General features: G+C 41.1%; 1 long non-coding RNA gene across 2 annotated transcripts; it reads left to right on the top strand.

Annotated features, from left to right (window-relative positions):
• The first annotated feature begins 1607 nt into the window (after positions 1-1607).
• Positions 1608-3408, top strand: LOC143757371 (uncharacterized). 2 transcript variants are annotated; one of them, XR_013210490.1, is made up of 3 exons: positions 1608-1835; positions 3034-3132; positions 3209-3408. It is a non-coding gene; the product is annotated as an uncharacterized LOC143757371 (long non-coding RNA). The 2 variants fall into 2 exon arrangements; XR_013210489.1 differs by lacking the exon at positions 1608-1835 and adding an exon at positions 2702-2886.
• The last annotated feature ends 16765 nt before the right edge of the window (positions 3409-20173 follow it).

The following is a 20173-nucleotide window of genomic DNA, read 5'->3' on the forward strand; positions in this document are numbered from 1 at the left end:
CATAAGTTATTGATCATATAATTTTTTACAGTTTACACTGTAAAAAAGTTAAAATTTAATCAACTTGGATGTTTCAGTCATATCTACTCAAATGACAATAAATTGACTTTAAAATATGAGTTGAATCTTGTATAACAAGATAACCCTAACCCTCATTTTTTTGAGTTAAAGCAATGTAAAAACATATGTTGTCATAATGTATGGATTATATAATTTTTTACATTTTACCATGATTAGGCTATATCAATTGTGTTGTCGAGAAACAAATTATTTTAAGATTTGTAGTGATTAGTACTAGATTGGCTTCATGTAAGTAGTTCAGGTTTTTAAACTGATCCTTAAAGCTGCAGTAGGGAGTTTTGAGAAAATGTTGACGTAGCCTGAAAATTTGAACCACCCCTTGCTCTCTGCTGAGCTACAGCCCTCCCACCCCAGCTCCTCCCCCACAGCAGAGCCTGCCGTGAACGCACAGGCTAGTAAGCAGGACCACCGATGACGCGGATAAACAGTTTTGGCACATTCACTAATAGGGACGAAACATCAACAATATGCTTTACATTGACTATGGCCTGCCCATACTTTGACTACAAACTTGGTCCTCAAATCATTAAGTATTTTGCAATACATGCAACTTTATAATGTTGCACACTTTCTATAAGTTATAAATAGCTAGTAAGATAACGTTAATATAACGGTAACTAACGTTACAGTATGTAAGTAATTATTCTAGCGATATGTAATGCTAGATAAGGTTTGTTACATTGTAATGTTACATTGTTATTTCAGCAACATGACAAGCCAGTGAATTAGCAGGTTTCAATTGTTGCTTAGCACTGTGTGTGACATTTTAGCTACATATTATGCGGCTAGAGTTTTGACACCGAGTCAATGATTAGGCTATATCAATATCTGTCTAATTCTTTCTTTTTCGCTTGTTTATCGTCATCAGTCTTTTTCCTTATAACTCTTTGTTTTAAGCGCAGGTGCCACTCGAGAAATTGGCAGTTTAGGTTGTTTTTCCGCCATTAGCACAGGTGCAGCACACCGGCAATCTTGAGTTTGAACGACGGTATGCTGTGCAAGAGAGGGGTGATCAGCGCGTACACAAGCTTGATTGACACTGCTAAGACATTCCTCCTGGCTCTGATTGGTTGTTTCTGACTGGGAGCTGTGTATTTCTGCAAATGGCAATAGGACCACAGGGAGGAGCCAGAGGAGCTTGATTTTTTCAGAGATTATCTGTCTCATATTCTACTGTCTGGACATAATGACAGTTTTAACAAATATGTAAAAAATATTTTGTTACAAAAGTTACCTAGCTTTAAACTAGAACTGAGAACTGATAACTGCTGATAACTGCTGAGAACTGATAACTGCTTCTATGTGGAACTGGCAAGATTGCATTTGTTGTTGAGGTTTTCTTATTAGCCTATTTGTCTGAGTGATGCGTTTTTGCTGTTGTCTGAGTGGTTGCTTTTATCATGTTTCGAAGATCTTATTCTGTAATTAATCATCACTTCATATGTAAGATCTGAGATATCTTGATTTCATGCTTTCTCATGATGAACGTGATACAGAAGATAAGTAGTATGCAGGAACATGCTCTTATTTTGAGACCTACATTCAAATAATTTCAAGTCATCATAGAAGAATGTCCTGTGGACTTCATTTTGATAGTTTTATAGGGTGTGTATATATTTCACAAATGTTCTTTTTTTTAAATCTAATTTCACTACTGGAACATGTGGATTTGATATAAAATGAACTCAATGGACTACTATTTTAAATTCAGAGAAGACAACTGTAATGTACAGCATATGCTGTGATTTTTGGAGGTAAATTATTTTTTCTTCTTGCTATTTCAAATAAATTAACATACAAATGATTGTATATTAAATAACAGATTTGATTAATTAGTGATATGGAGAAGTATCAGTGTTTTAAATTATGTATTAATAAGAGAATTTTACAGCAATTTAATGCTGTTTAAAAAGCTTTTTAAGAAAAAAGCAAGTGTAAGACTAAAAGTAAATAAAATGTTTTAAATTCTTGATACAGGCCTTAGTTTATTTATATGTTAACATAAATTGAAGGGATGTACAGTGCCTTATCTGTACTGTGCCCTGTAAGCAAGAGACAGACATGATATTCCCAGATAAAGCCGCACATCTCACAGTATTGACATGATGTTTTCTAGGAGTAAAGTACCTAAAGGTAAAATCCTCAAACTTTGCCAAACTAAGCTCTGTTAATTTCTATATCATTGTAAAAAAAAAAAAAATCCCACCATGGATTTCTCCTTTTTTAAAGCTTAACAATAACAGGAATATAATTGTTCCGTATCACAAGGATTTGCTACTTGTTACTTATGACTGGTATGTTTTAATAGTTTCATTTAATTTACATGCCATGCTGTGTAATAGGTTCAGACACTGAAGGTACAATCAAGCCCAATGACACTTGTAACTTTTTCTGTTTGTTTCTTTTTTTGTTTTTAATTTACCTTTTGATTATTTTTTATTTCTTTTATGTAAACACTTTCAATACCATTTTGAATTAAACGGTATAACATGAATAAGCGTTGCTTACTTTGCTGTTAATGCTTTTATTTGTTTGGTACAGTAGCTGATGAAACATATTAAATCATCAAATTACTTTGACAAGTATATGAAGGTTTTAACTCATTGCTGATTTTCACAAAAATCCACAAAAGGTTACGATTTAGTCACATGTGTAATTACCCGGAAGCAGTTGGTCAGTGTTTACGATTGTTGAAAGACAATCCACAAAAAAATCCCAAAACTGTTCATCATAATATTTCAGTAATTAATTGTTTTTATACAACATCTTTTATTGGACAGCTTGGCTCAGATTGTCAACGTAATGGTAAGGCAAAACTAGCATTGAGTGCTAACAATGTGCTAACAAAAAAAAAATTCAAAGATTTGAGTTAAACATTACATGTTTTATATATTCTAGACTGTACAATTTGCTTTCCTTTTAAAATAGTAATAATGTTTCTCATAACATAAGGGTACAACTTGCTGCAAATTTGTTCGAGAACAACCTTCGGAGAAATACACTCTCTTGAAGGAAGAGGATGTGACCGATGAATTATTGAGTCAATCTCAGGTATATAATTCATATAGAGACAGAATTATTTTAGGATTTTAGATAATCTCTACAAATGCCTGCATGCATCTTTCAGATTTCTGCCCAATGTAAGGAGAACCCTGAGGGTCAAGATGGAATGGTGGTATTTGGCATGGAAGACTTTCCGATGGTCAACAACCTCTGTGTAGAAGATCTTCCTAAAGTCCAAATAAACAGCAGTAGCTCTCTGCAGATCTGAATTCACATAAATTTTGTCATGGAAATGTATTGACATTTTAAATAATTAAAAATGGAAAACATTAGGGTAATAAAAATAAAAATATTTGTATTTCAGACATATTATTCTGTATTGCTATACTTCCAGCAAATACCATCAAACTGGTCTTCAATCATGCCTGTAACTGCCCACATCAAGGCCTCTGGTGTGTAGAGGGAATTGTAAACATTTTTAACATGTTTAAGTGCTATAATCGGTGTATCTGACGTGACGTCACTGTCGCTTTGTGCCGCCATCTTGACGACCGATGGTCTCAGTAATGCCTGCAATATGTTGTGCAGTTGGCTGCAACAACAGCCGAAAGAGGAACCCCAAACTGGTATTTTATTCTATACCAAAAAAAAAAGGATAGAAGAAATGTCTCCTATTGTACGAATGTCTCATATTGTATCATGTCTCATCTTTCTGTGCGCACACACCCGACCCGAAGTGTGCAACCATGGACCCCTACACAGCGCACAAGTAATGAATTGAGCTCTGTTTGGTGTCTGAATGGACAAATACACACACAAAATTAGGGTTAAATGTCCATTTTGGAGAGTATTCATGTAAAATATTAGCCTGGGAAAACCCAGACCACTTCCGGCAAATTTAGATTTGCTCTGCAAGTAGGTCTGGCAAAGAGCTCATTGAAGTCCATTTCCAATCCGTCGAAATCGCGGCACCAATCAGAAACGTTGGGGCGGGCTTTACACGATGACGACAGCACAGCGACGGTGAAGCAGATTTTTTACATTTACAAAGATGGATGCCGCTGTGGAACTATGTGTGACGGTTATAGTTGAACACCGTCATTAGAACTCTATAACCGCCAAAACCATGTTATTAAAATATTTTTTTTTTCACAAACATTTATCATAGAGAATGTTTAAATACTAATATCAGCTTACGAGGGAAACGGAGGCGGAGTTAGTGGTGCGATCGGAGGCTGCTACTGCTGGAGATGATTCGGGAGAGGTCTGTGCCCCTTTACCGATCAGAGCGCGCACTAACACGGTGTAAAGCCTTGTTTATAGACCGTATGTAGCCACGCCTCTTTTCAGCGCTGAGCTCGTTGTCTTTTGACTTCCGGTCTGTATTTTCACAGCGATCTTGCGTAGTTATGAATGAACGGCTCGTTAAAAAAATTCCAAGGTCCATTTGTTAAGACATATGCTTTACAATGCTAATGTTAAACATTACAATACTCATGATAACTTTCGTTAACTCTACAATAAGTAAATCAACTTCACCAGCTAATTACTGCTGGACAGCGATGCCATAGAAATATACAGAGCGAACGCAAAAACGGAAGTTCAAAGACAATATTCTAAAGATGGCGGCGCCCTCGTTTCTCTGGTGCATAAGGTCTATACTCGATGCGTCCGCACGAGCGCGAAGGTACGCGGGGCAAAAATCACGGGTTCGGTGCGCAAGACCCCATTTCGCTTGCCTGTGTGCACGGGTATTTTGTAACAGCGAGCGCGGCGCCGCATCCGAGGATGAACGACTTAAAGCCGAATCTGCCCGAGCCGTTCGTCTCACACCACCGGCACCCAGTTTGCGCGTCTAAATTGCAAAGTTTTTTTTGTTAAGGTTTTGTTTACTGTGTGTGTTTTATTTACTGGAAAGCACATTCACTTCCAGTTGTCTTGCTGTTAATTTTAAATAAACGTAGAGCAAGTAGCTGATAAGTGTCTGCTTGTTCATCTTCATCGCTCTGATTGGTTTTAGGTCTATCCAATTGCTCCAAGAGGCATTTGAGCTATGTCCGTTGGTGACGCCCCTTTGGAAATGATTTGTCTATGAAGCTTTGCCAGACCCTAACTCAGTTACAACTGAGAATGGTCTGGTTTTAACCAGGCTAGTAAAATAGGCCGGTTATGTCTTAAACAGAGTTGTCATCCAGTCTCTTTGGTAGAGAGAGAGAGAGAGAGAGAGAGAGAGAGAGAGAGAGAGAGAGAGAGAGAGAGAGAGAGAGAGAGAGAGAGACAAAGCATGCAAATGGAAATTATCGCGGCCGGAAAAATTATCGAGCTCATTTTGTTTTATTGTGCGATTAATTGATTTATTGACTATCGCGACAGGCCTAATCCAGATTAATGACAGCTAGCCGTGAGCCGTGACTAACAGCTGGCAAGCTACCAGCTGAGCCTAGCTAGCTAACAACTCGCTAACTAGTCAGAGCAAACTACCGCCAAAATCATACATTTGAATTTTTTTTTATAATACCAACATTTCCCATGATTGTGGAAATTTCCAAATCCTTGGTTGCCAGGTGCCGCACTTTTACGTTTGTTACCCATCCAGCAACAGCATATTGATACGTGTCTGTAACAGGTCTGTAGCCTACTCTTGAAAGCCTTCACTGTATGGGGGAGGGGTTATGCACAAGATAAATTTATCATGGAATGCAAATTGGGGTAAGTCTGGAGCAGATAATAAAGGACAAAAGACCGCCATATCAATATTAAAACACTGTTTTCATCATGCCGCCAGGCGTTAAATATAATTTATAAGTGAACACCGCCACGCGTTATAATAACGCCACACGCCGATAGATGTTTGTTAGAAGTTCTAGTTAAACTGTCTTTAGTCAAAGCATAGTCCACGGCCTTCAGTGTATATGGGTCAGGATTCCTTTATCCTGTATGAATGTAGGCCTACTGGCAACATCTGTTCACAAGTGTAAATGTAAATAAAATTTTGTTCAATAAAAAATATAAATGAATAAATAAAATAAAAAGGTCTAGCTAAAGATCTGGCGCAGCACCAGATGTAGTCTGGCTCGCCCCTCCCGTTATCAGAGACCAGAAAATGTCTGTGGAGTCCACTGGCGTGTGCCAGGATGTGCCGGTGCCACCCACAGTGGCAGCTGGCACACCTAAAATAGATGCAGAATTATTTTTTAAAGTTTTAATAAAAACGTTTCCTAAACTTGGCCTATTGTTGTTTACTTAAAATACAGGTACTTCTAAAAAAATTAGCATATTGTGATAAAGTTCATTATTTTCCATAAAGTAATGATAAAAATTAAACTTTCATATATTTTAGATTCATTGCACACCAACTGAAATATTTCAGGTCTTTTATTGTTTTAATACTGATGATTTTGGCATACAGCTCATGAAAACCCAAAATTCCTATCTCAAAAAATTAGCATATCATGAAAAGGGTCTCTAAACGAGCTATTAACCTAATAATCTGAATCAACTAATTAACTCTAAACACCTGCAAAAGATTCCTGAGGCTTTTAAAAAATCCCAGCCTGTTTCATTACTCAAAACCGCAATCATGGGTAAGACTGCCGACCTGACTGCTGTCCAGAAGGCCATCATTGACAGCCTCAAGCAAGAGGGTAAGACACAGAAAGAAATTGCTGCGTGGCATGGTAGCAATCGGCCTGTGGCACTGCTGAGGTGTTATGGAGGCCCAGGATGCTTCGATAGCGGCCTTAAGCTCATCCAGAGTGTTGGGTCTTGCGTCTCTCAACTTTCTCTTCACAATATCCCACAGATTCTCTATGGGGTTCTGCCGACATTCGGACTGCCAACCAATCCGCAAACAGCCGCTGACTGGTAATACGGTTGTGCTGTTGAGGCTCGCGCAGCCTCATGAGGACAAATGGGAAAAAATGAGCGCAGATCACACAAATAAACTTTATGAACATAGAGCGGTTAAAAAATTAATAGGGAGTTTTTATATTTATAACATATGATATGACAGCCCGTCCTCATCCCAAGGCGTCATATACGACGCTTTTGCCAAAGCGTACATGGCACCCTTTAGCGTAAATATGAGACGCAGATATATATGGGGCAGAAGGCGCCTCCTAGTGGTCTAACCCTAACCCTAACCCTACCCCAGACCTAAACCTACCCATACTCTGTGCGTGTTATATTTACGCTAAAGGGTGCCATGTGCGTAGGATATGTACGCTTTGGCAAAAGCGTCGTATATGACGCATTGGGATGAGAATACATACAGTTAAGCAACATGACCGCGAGTGCTGAATACCATCACGACTGAAAATATGACACTGATTTCATATGACAGTTCAATAAACAAGTAATTAATATCAAGTCACTTACATTTTAGACACAATATTGACTGTTTTTGTTCTATTTGAGCAGCGAAAATAGTTCCAAACAAACATCCCAAGAACCACAGCGCAGCTCACCTGAACACGTAACTGCATTAATGAATGATTCATTCAGCACTTTGAATGCATCGATTGAGTCAAAGATTCAATGACCCATTAAACAACTGCCTCATTCCTTAACGATTCAGCCGTTTGAACGAATCATTTCAATAAATGACCCAATAACTAACTCATTAAGACGGACACCTGCCGCCCCCTACTAGTGGTTTAGTTTCATGTTTAAAACTAGGCTATAATTCTTTCCAATATGTCATCATATTTGTATCTTCAAAAAATATTTAAAACAATCTCATAACATTATTTAATGCAGTTGTAATTTTTCAGTGTAAATTAATTAATGTGATTGGTAACAGCATAGTGTCTTATTATTTCAATTGAATTTATTGATCAAATCTAAGAATTTAAAATGAAAGATGAAGCATACATTTAAACCGATTTCTGGATTTTTACTTCATACAAGAGAATGGCCGATTTACTTGTTCGAAGGACAAGCACATGTAAAGCCTTAATGTTGAGCCCTGAGTTATATTTTATATAATGTAGGCCTAGTATTATGTTTATGTGGCAAGCCAGTTTTACACATCAGCCCAGTCTATTCTGTAAAGTTAGTGATACGCCAGGTCCGAGTTTGACAATAAATGTGGCACACCCAATTTTTCTTATGCACACCCAGAGACGCTTTTCTGGCTACGCTAGTGGTGGAGTCAAACAATTTTAGATGTCTAACTGCGATTAGTGATCGCATAAATGCCTAGCTCATTTGTGCATAAATGTCCCTAAGTTTCCCTTTATGTGATACCTTAAATTCATTCATTAAATTATATTTCAATTATATAGGGCCTATAACAAAGTTCGGGATGAGCACGTTCAGATAATCAACCAAATCAGAACGGGATGAGTTAATCAACTCATTGAGTGCGATAGGATTGAGTTAGCCATTTGGCTCAGACCTATTAATGTCGCTGTATTAAAATTAAAATAACTGCAGGTCTCGTAGCCTAAATGAAAACTATGAAATCCGTGTGACCGGCCAACCGGTAAAAAAAAATAAAATTGAAAAATAAAATAATAAAAATAAATTAAAGAAATTATTCCCTCTGATCTTCTGTTTCGTTAATAAAGTTTGTTTTGCTACATAGCCTATTCCCACTTTTGGGTCTTCTTCTCTTGACTATAGCCTATGCCTGTCACGGCTGTGCACGGAGATGAACCCAAACGCAGACGGTGTACAATGAACTCAGGGTTTATTGGGACAAAACAGGAAAACAAAACCCACGAGGGGGCAAAACAGACGAAACAAGGGATATAAGACTGACAAGACTAGATAATGACTGAACAAGAAACAAACAACACTTTGTATAATACTAACAATGACTACTAACAACGACTTTCAATGACAAGACTTTCCACAGAATACTCACAGGTAACATTTCGCAATGAACCGACACAAGACAGCAAACACAAGGTGATTAAATAAGGAGACTAATCAAGACATAACAGGTGACACGGGTAAAGCAATAATGTCTGAATCAGGATAACAAGGGGGCGGGTTTAAGAGACGAGACAACACAAGCACATGACCAAAACACAAGGCCATGTGCTTGCACACAGAACATGGGTCTGTCATGATCCTGCCGCAATACTAAGAGAATCACGGACATGATGGCAGAATCATGACAGAACCCCCTCCTTAAGGAGCGGCTTCCAGACGCTCCCCAAGGAGACATCAAACACGGGACAAGACTGACTGAGACATAGACACGACCCAACAAAACATGACAAATAATAACAAGGGCATACAAGAGTAAACAATGACAGGATTGGGGTGGAACATCAAAAATAATAAACAAGGAAGGGGAGGCGGAGGGACAACAAAGTCTTTGAGCGAGGGTCCAGGGTGGGTAGGCGGGACAGTGATCTTGGGACTACGGGGTGTGGGCTTAGGACGGGGGGTCCGAACGGACTTGGGTGGAGTGGTGTGGGTAGAGGGAGAAACGGTCCTGGGTTGAGCCATGACGGGGGAAACAAACGGGAGTCCGGGGGCAGTGGAGACAGCAGCAGCGGGAGACGAAACGGAGACACGGGAACTGACAGGGGAAGAGGAAGCAGGAACGGGAACAGTATTACTTGAAGAGTCAAGGCTTCCCCAAGAAGAGGTGAGACTCATCACCTCCGACTCTGGAGAGGCGTCGACTGTAGCGCTCTCGGCGACTGGCGTGGTTGCTGCGCTCTCGGCGACAGGCGTGGGTGCTGCGCTCTCGGCGACAGGCGTGGGTGCTGCGCTCTCGGCGACAGGCTCGGGTGCAGCGCTCTCGGCGACAGGCTCGGGTGCAGCGCTCTCGGCGACAGGCTCGGGTGCAGCGCTCTCGGCGACAGGCTCGGGTGCAGCGCTCTCGGCGACAGGCTCGGGTGCAGCGCTCTCGGCGACAGGCTCGGGTGCAGCGCTCTCGGCGACAGGCTCGGGTGCAGCGCTCTCGACGACAGGCTCGGGTGCAGCGCTCTCGGCGGCGGGTTCGGGTGCCGCGCTCTCGGCGGCGGGTTCGGGTGCCGCGCTCTCGGCGGCGGATACTGGGACTGAGGGCGAGACAGGACGGACAGGGACATCAAGGATCTTGATGAGACATGACAAGTATTCTGACAGGGTCTTTGCAGCAAGGAAGATGGGCATCTCCTGACGAGCCGAAACTGCTCGCAGAACCTCCTTAGCGGCTAGATCGGCCGCAACTCTCTCAGCGGGCTCTAGGACGGCGCTAGCTGAGGCGGGGTCATGGACGGCGCTTGCAGTAGCGGGCTCTGGAACAGTGCTTGCAGTAGCGGGCTCTGGAACAGCGCTTGCAGTAGCGGGCTCTGGAACAGCGCTTGCAGACACTGGGGACGAAAACAGACCAGAGGCTCCCCTCCTCCTCTTCTTCTTCTTCTTCGGTCGGGGAGCAGACGCAATAGCTGGACTCATGGCTGGTTGGGGAAGCTCGACAGGGACCACAACTAGCCCAGGAAGGGCAGCCTCAGACTGCGCTGCCTCTGTAGCGGATGACTCCGAAGCGGACTCCCACGAGGCGTGTCTTCCCCGTTTGCTGCAGAGACTGGTGGGCGGAGATGATGCCTCAGGGACTGAAGCGGCATGGGCCTGGTCCCCAAGGGTGACCACAGCCAAAACACGACCCTCCGAGATCACGGGCAGCTGGGCGGATGGTGAGCTTGTGGGTGTCTGTGACTCTCTCCGAGATAAACGATCCACCATCTCCATGAACGGACGGGTCACCAACTCCTCCCGTTCGGCCAGGGGTGGAGGGGAGTTGAGACCAGCGACGAGGTAGCGGTTTAGGAGGATCTCCGGCAGGAAGAACCTCCTCTCGTTCGCGACCCGGGCATACTCCCTTACCGATAGCTGTCCCTGAGCGGGAATCGGGAGTTTGCCCCTCTTAGCGTCAGCGATGGCCTGGTACCACCAACCTTTAGGGTCCGTCTGGCACTTGACGGGCGAGGACATACTGTCCGCTGGGTTCGATGTGGGTCGGTTCATTCTGTCACGGCTGTGCACGGAGATGAACCCAAACGCAGACGGTGTACAATGAACTCAGGGTTTATTGGGACAAAACAGGAAAACAAAACCCACGAGGGGGCAAAACAGACGAAACAAGGGATATAAGACTGACAAGACTAGATAATGACTGAACAAGAAACAAACAACACTTTGTATAATACTAACAATGACTACTAACAACAACTTTCAATGACAAGACTTTCCACAGAATACTCACAGGTAACATTTGGCAATGAACCAACACAAGACAGCAAACACAAGGGGATTAAATAAGGAGACTAATCAAGACATAACAGGTGACACGGGTAAAGCAATAATGACTGAATCAGGATAACAAGGGGGCGGGTTTAAGAGACGAGACAACACAAACACATGACCAAAACACAAGGCCATGTGCTTGCACACAGAACATGGGTCTGTCATGATCCTGCCGCAATACTAAGAGAATCACGGACATGATGGCAGAATCATGACAATGCCACGTCATAATGAAACTGTATTGACATTTCAGCACTTCGTGAAGACAGCGACATTAATAGTTATAATAAATCGCTTAGAGCTCGTGTGAATTGCACGTAGAAAATGAAGTTCAGTTGAATTTGAATGTTGAAATTTGCACTCATAGATAGTCACAAACCTGCATTTCTGAATTTTAAATTATTATAAGACGTAAACTGCTAATTCCAAAAACAGGTCATTGTGCTATAAAAGTGATATTTTTTCCAGAACATTTCACTGTTAGTTTGTTATCATAATCTCATATAGATTAAATGATTTATAGTTTTCCCTACTTCTTTGAATTAAGCCTTGTGCTATGCAAAGTGAATTTGTTTATGTAGATTTGGGCTCAACCACAAAATGGGCAAAGAGGTAATGATGATTTAATGCACACAAAAATAAAGAGTAATTGTGAGTACACTACAAAATGCACCAAGAAGCAGAGAGATTCCTGCTTGCTGCATGCTAACACTTCATTAACCCACTTACCTTACTCTAAACAGGGAGGCTAGTACTCATTTTTAATAGTAAGCCTTGGAAAATTCATAACTAGCTGCAAGAATGACAATAAACAGGCCTAGAGCTTTCTGAAATCTAAATAGTCTACTATTTTTTAAGAAAAATGCAAGTGTTTGTTTGCAGTTGATGTTAAAAAAAAGTAAAGCTTTATTTTTAAAGGTAATCAGTACTCTCTACCCTAGTGAAAAAGGTAACTTTAGCATACTTTTAAAAAGAGTATTATTACATAAACAAATTAAAATTAAAATTTTAATTGAATAAAAATGTTTTATAGTTTACATTTATAATAAATGCAATTAGCTGAACTTAAAGTACTTTAATTTGACCCACTTAAGTACATCTTTAAATTGAATTTCTTATTACTTCTATTGTCTGAAATATGTTTAAATGTACTGTCGAAATTAGGTGACAAGCATTTATGGTAAACTAAAATATACTTTAATGCAATTTCTATTGAAACTTGTACGTCATGTATTTAAAAATATTTGTAATTACACATAATGATAAAGTTGCAATTTAGAGCATTTAACATACATTCACTTTAAATGTAGTATTGAACTACAGTATATAACACACTACTGTTCAATTATAATCAAGTATTTTACATCTGCCTTAGTATGTAAATCAAAACATAGAAATAAGTGTACTTCTTTAAGTACACTTAAGTTTTCTTTTAAAATATACACTTAAAGATAGTATGAAACGGAAGTTGCTATAGTCTTTTATTTTCATATTGTGGTGTATATCCGTCATTCTTGAACAAGAACATGTAGGGCGGGACTTGATTTTGTTCATTGGGTATTGATTGGATGGTAGTGGTTTGCTATTGGTTGATTTCATTTGAGTTACAGGTTGTCCCGCCTTTGCGCCAGTAAACACGTCATCAGGGTAGAGATGTCACTGTAGGAGGGAGGGGAACTTATTTTGATTAGAGATGACAAGGACACATGATTTAAAAATAAATAAATAAATGATGTTTATGGATAAATAATTTATAACACACACTGCAACATTCTATAAACACATAATTATTAATAACATTAATACAACTAAGCACACTTCTTTTTCACAAGGATAAGACCTCTGTTCACTACATTCACATACTTTTATGTTGCTTCATTTGGTTAGCATGGTAAGACCTTTTGTAAGTTTGCCACATCATTGTGAATCGGTGACAACAGCTGTAAACATTTTCATGGGAAGGCAGTTTCATCATGGTAAAATAATAAATTAATAAAAATTCCCAAATACGCCATTCCCATAATAGCTTTCTAAAAGGGGAAATGTAACTTTTTTGTGGTTGTTTGTTGCTTAGGAAGTTGTTCTGTGTTACAAAATTATGAAAAGAGAGAGTTTGTGGAGTCATAATGACTTGATGAAACCAGAACATTTGAACTGATGTTGTGCAATTTCTTGGTTCTTATTGTCAGGAACCAATCAGATTCAACATCCCTCACCACACAACGATCACTCTCCCCAGAATTCTAATCACCTGCACCTGTTCACAATCAGTAAGCCTCATCAACCAGCTCATAAAAACTCTCACTGTGTGTTCAGTCATTGTCAAGCCTCCAACAGGAACAGACCGTTATCCATTGCCTCCTAAAGTCTCTGATGCATCACTATCCTGCAAAGTAACGTATACTCACCTGTGAAACACTAACCTATGTATCCTTGTTCCGCTGTCTCCAGAAATCCTGTTTGAGTCCATGTTTCCCGAGATCCGGTATTCTCCTGAGCTTCCTTTGTTCACACCGAGCTTGCCTGCTAGCGACCTGAAAGAGACATCTGAAAGAGAACGGACAAGTATTAATGAACTGTAACTGCTTGACATCAACTAACCTGAAGAGGACATGCTCACCTGTTGTCTGCCCCGCACGGAGTGATCCTCACCTAATCTGCACCTGAACTCTGAATACTCATCTTGCACTTGTGTCACATTGAATAAAGCTGTGTTTGGATTCACTTACCTCTGTCTCCGTGCCTGTATCCTGACAGAGGCTTGACTGAAAGAAACAAACATTCGACGGTATGGATCCTACACAACCGCCAACCGCTGCCATTCCAGTGCAACCTGCAATCAATGCCGCGAATTCGATACCACAAGCAGCCAGCGCTAACCCCGATAACCCCGCTCCCACGCTGGTCTGCATCGCGAACTCCGCCTCCCGACCAGCGCCATTCTCCGGCCGGGCGGAAGACTGCAATGGATTCCTGTTGCAGTGTTCCCTCGCCGTTGAATAGCAAGCTCATCTATATCCTACAGATCGATCACAAATCTCTTTCATCATCGAACAGTTATCTGGATCAGCTTTGAGATGGGCTGAGTCATTGGGGGTACAGGAAACTGAGGTTACCACATAATTGCAGAGCTTTGTTAACCATTTCAAAGAAGTATTTGGACAACCAGTCAGTGATTCATCCGTCAGCGATAAATTGTTGCAATCTGTCTCAAAGTATTCCATTGAATTTCGGATTCTAGCCTCAGCAAGTGCTTGGAATGAAAGAGCTCTCCTCTGTTTATCGCCGTGGTTTAAATCCTGCACTCCGTCTTCAACTGGCTATATATGATGATAACCTGGGACTGGAAAAATTCATACAACAAACTCTCCATATACATCAAAGATCTCAGAGTTGTTACCAAGATACTCGACACTCTCATGCCATGTCCCATCAAGCTCCCACAGAATCTGTATCTGAAACCCCACCAGAAAGGATGCAAGTTGACACTCACCGACTTTCCCAGGCAGAACACACCCGTCGTAGAGAGTTAAAATTATGTTTGTACTGTGGTGTGGAAGGTCACTTCCTACTTGCATGTCCCACTCGACCACCTCGGCTTACGGTGAGTCGAGTGGGACACACAAGAAGCTATTATCGTGAGTTCCACATCCATCGAAAGTCCCAAGGAAAACCTGTCAACGAATATTCCCCACTGTTACTCTTCGTTTTCAGATGTGTTTAATCCGGTTTGTGAGTATTGGAGATCATAAGTCTGAGTGGACACCCATGACATGCAGGGTCCCTCAAGGCTCAAATCTTGCGCCACTCCTATTCAACCTGTACATGCTCCCAATGAGCCAAATAATGAGAAATAACCAAATCGCTTACCACAGCTATGCAGACGATACACAGCTCTACTTAGCCCTATCACCTAACGATTACAGCCCCATTAAATCTCTGTTCCAATGCATTTATGAAGTAAACAATTGGATGTGCCAAAACTTTCTTCAGTTAAACAAAGACAAAACTGAAGTCATTGCGTTTGGAAACAAAGATGAAGTTCTCAAGGTGAACGCATACCTTCAGTCTAGGGGTCAAACAACTAAAAATCAAGTCAGGAATCTGGGTGTGTCTCTAGAGTCAGACCTTAGTTTCAGTAGTCATGTCAAAGCAATAACTAAATCAGCATACTATCACCTGAAAAATATTGCAAAAATTAGATGCTTTGTTTCCAGTCAAGACTTAGAGAAACTTCTGCATGCTTTCATCACCAGCAGGGTGGATTATTGTAATGGACTCCTCACTGGCCTTCCCAAAAAGACCATAAGACAGTTGCAGCTCATACAGAACGCTGCTGCAGGGATTCTGAGCAGAACCAGAAAATATGAACACATCACACCAGTCCTCAGGTCTTTACACTGGCTGCCAGTTACATTTAGGATTGATTTTAAAGTATTGTTGCTGGTATATAAATCATTCAATGGCCTAGGATCTCAATACATTGCAAATATGCTCACTGAATATAAACCCAACAGATCACTCAGATCACTCAGATCACTAGGATCACATCAGCCAGAAATACCAAGTGTTCACTCTAAGCATGGCTAGTCTGCTTTTAGCTATTATGCCAGCCGCAGCTGGAACCAGCTTCCAGAAGAGATCAGATGTGCTCCTACAGTAGTCACATTCAAATCCAAACTCAAAACACATCTGTTTAGCTGTGCATTTACTGAATGAGTAAATGCTATAATTAAAACAAAATATTTTATGTTTTAATTATTCTGATTTATTTTGATTATTTCTGTATTTTATATTTTATTGTAAACTGTTTTATTTATTCTGATTTTCCTTTGATTATTTTAATTTCTTCTATGTAAAGCACTTTGAATAACCATTGTGTATGAAATGTGCAATATAAATAAACTTGCCTTGCCTTGCCTTGCCTTGCCGGTTGCTGCCTCCAAATTAATTTTGGCCCTGGGATTGTGCCATTGATCTGGTCCCCGGAGAGTCTATTCCCAAGGCTCGAATTTACTCCTTGCCAATTCCTGAACAAGAAGCCATGCGAAAATACATCGAGGAGGCTTTACAGCAAGGTTACATCCGTCCTTCCACCTCACCTGCTCATACCTGTCAAGTTTTGGATTTGAAAATAAGGGAAATTTTCCGGTGCCCACCGCGAACAGTCCCACCACCACAACCAAGCTCCAGTCACGTTATCCCTTACATTTTAAGACAAGTGTTATAGCTTAAATGATAGCACAAAAGGGTATATATGAAGAGCATTTATTTTAAAGGCTTATTTGCATATTTTCTGTTCATTTAACATTGCTTGTCTCTACATTTACATTTTATTTTCATTCCACACATTCTTTTAATTTCATATTGCTTTTCTTTTACAGTTTTTCTTTACATGTCACATAACTTTTCTTTACTCTTTTAGTTAGTTATTGTTCAAATTTGTTGCAGACTTTGCATTCTTTTTAGGCTGCAACCCCACTTTTGAAAAATCCTCAGAAATGGCATACCCAAACTGAAACAGATAGCCTACAGTTCATAAACACTTTGCACTAAAATCACAAGTATGATCTCATTTGAAAGCTGACACCTGGCAGTTTATTGTAAATGTAGAATTAATTATTGTCATAAAAAATAGTTATTAATAGCTACAAAGTTTTGTAAAGTTATTAGAAATTTATTTTGTATGAAACATCTTCAAAGTTTCTGAGAATACAATAGTGGTCAAATACTGAAACTTGAGTGTTATATCTTTTTAATGATGTATAGTTTGTCAAGGTAATAACATTAAATCTGATAGTAACTTTGAACTATTTAAACAAACAAAAAACGCTTCAGTGCGCCGGCGCACTGGCAACGGTTAACAGGTTTTAAGATGCTAAAGTCGCAGTTACAAAACGCGTGACTGTCCCCTACCCTGCTCCTCTTCAGAAAAATAAATTCGCTCTCCCATTGATCGCGGTATTTACATGAGGGTTTTGGTTTTGTGGCAGGAGTGCCTTCCGTCTCTGTCGTAGCGTCCATCATCCGTCTGCGATTTTTTTTTTTTCCTGCGTTGTCACTCTGACCTCACTAACACACTAACCTCGCGACAACTACCTGTAGTAGGCTACTGGAGTTGGCAGTTATCGCGTGACTAGTGACAGAGCTCAGATTGCGAATGTTTTTTGTTTTTTTTAATCCGCCCGGGCCATTATTATTTTTTAATAGCGCAGGTTAAAATACGGGAGATTTACGGGAAAATACTAATACGGGAGGACGGCGGGAAAGAAGGGTTAAATACGGGACTTTCCCGGCCAAAACGGGATACTTGACAGGTATGCACCTGCTGCCGCTAGCTTTTTTTTCATTCCCAAGAAGGATGGGGGTTTAAGACCATGTATTGATTACAAAATCCTTAATAAAATCACCATAAAGTTCAGTTATCCACTACTCCTTATCGCTTCAGCCCTTGAACAACTCAGAGAAGCCAGAATATTTACCAAGTTGGATTTAAGGAGTGCATACAATCTGGTCAGAATTAAAGAAGGGGATGAGTGGAAGACTGCTTTCATTACTCCTGCAGGGCACTATGAGTATCTGGTCATGCCATATGGATTGGTAAATGCCCCTTCCATCTTCCAGAGCTTCATGGATGAGTTGCTCCGAGAATTCCTGGGAAGTTTTGTGTTGGTGTATATCGACGATATTCTTATCTTCTCCAAAGATCCTGTTGAACATCAATATCACGTGTCCTTGGTACTCCAAAGACTCCGAGAAATTACTCTGTTCTTAAAAGCTGAAAAGCGCACATTTCATCAGGCCAGTGTCGGGTTTCTGGGATATCAGCTTAGTGAACGTGGAGTGGAAATGGATGATCAGAAAACTGAAGCTATCATGTCTTGGCCCACTCCTCAGTCTGTTGAGGAACTCCAGAGATTCCTAGGCTTCGCCAACTTTTATCGAAGATTTATACACCAATACAGCACATTGACAGCCCCCCTAACCTCTTTGCTAAAGGGTAAGCCGAAGACGCTTCTCTGGACCCCAGAAGCTGAGCTTGCCTTTAAATCCCTCAAAACCGCATTCACCACTGCACCTTTGCTCCGTCACCCAGACCCAGAAAAGGTATTCTTGGTGGAAGTAGATGCCTCCACTGCTGGGGTGGGAGCGATTCTATCCCAGTACTCCGAACATTCCTCCAAACCCATGCCTTGTGCTTTCCCTTCAAGAAAGTTAACTGCTGCAGAAAGCAACTACGACATCGGAAATCGTGAACTCCAGGCTGTTAAACTTGCCTTAGAAGAGTGGAGGCACTGGTTGGAGGGGGCAAAACATCCGTTTATAGTGCTCACTGATCACAAAAATCTCCAGTATTTGAGAGAAGCTAAAAGACTTAACCCGCGTCAGGCCAGATGGGCATTATTCTTCACCCGCTTCCATTTCCAAATCTCATATCGGCCAGGCTCAAAGAATATTAGAGCAGATGCGCTTTCACGTGTCCATGCCCCTCAAATTCCTATGGAAGAACCTGAAACCATCCTACCTGAGAGGTTATTCGTCAATCCCATTCAGTGGGAAATCAATGAACAACTGCTGGAATTATCACGAAAACAACCTAGAACCCCAGGATGTCCCCCTGGAAAGATTTACGTGCCTGAAGATTTCCGCAATTCCCTGATTTCATCTGCTCACTCCTCCATAGGCACAGGTCACCCCGGAGTAAACAAGACTTCCTCGACTCTCCAACTCAGGTATTGGTGGCCCAACATGCAACATGACATCACAGCGTTTGTTCAAGGATGTATTCCCTGTGCCATGTCAAAAGTTCCCAGAAATATTCCAGCGGGTAAACTAGTACCACGTCCTGTTCCACATAGACCCTGGTCCCACATCGGGGTCGATTTTGTCACTGATCTTCCCATCTCTGAAGGCAACACCTGTATCCTTGTAGCCATCGATCGATTCTCCAAGGCTTGCAAATTAATTCCCCTGAAAGGTCTTCCTACAGCTTTTGTCACCGCTTAATTGTTGATGGAACACCTCTTTCGAAACTTTGGTATTCCAGAAGACATTGTGTCCGACAGAGGACCCCAATTTATCTCCCAAGTTTGGCGAGCATTCTTCACCCTTATGAACGTGACTGTAAGCCTATCATCAGGGTATCATCCGCAGACAAATGGACAAACTGAACGAAAAATCCAAGATGTTGGTAGTTTCTTGCGTACGTTCTGCCACTCCAATCAAAACATCTGGAGTCATTATTTGATTTGGGCAGAGTATGCACGAAACTCCCTCAGGCAGTCATCCACCCAATTGACTCCCTTCCAGTGTGTTCTGGGCTATTAGCCTCCATTGTTCCCTTGGTCCGGTGAACCATCGGAAGTACCAGCAATCAATAAATGGTTTAGATAAAGCGAAAAGGTCTGGAATCAGACCCATCATCATCTTCAGCAAGCAGTAAATCGCCAGCAACATTTCGCAGATGCTTTTCCCTGTCAAACCCCTGACTACCAACCCGGACAATTGGTCTGGCTTTCTACGAAAGACATCCGCCTACGTCAACCTTGCCGCAAACTCAACCCTAAGTACATCGGACCATTCCCCATCTACAGAAAAATCAATCCAGTCACCTATCAACTTCGTCTCCCTGCTCAGCATCGGATCCATCCCACGTTTCATGTCTCCCTCCTGAAACCTCATAACCCACCTATACCCGTCTCTTCAACAGAACCGGTTCCTGAGGATAATTCCCCGATACCACCTATTGAACCAGAATCCATTTATTCTGTGAAGGAGATATTGGACTCTCGATGTCAGGGTGGTCAACTTGAGTATCTGATAGATTGTGAGGGGTATG

Source organism: Siphateles boraxobius, unplaced genomic scaffold, assembly GCF_051911475.1.
Source record: "Siphateles boraxobius isolate OS27281-9 unplaced genomic scaffold, OSU_SipBor_1 11, whole genome shotgun sequence".
In the NCBI taxonomy this organism is placed as follows: Eukaryota; Metazoa; Chordata; class Actinopteri; order Cypriniformes; family Leuciscidae; genus Siphateles; species Siphateles boraxobius.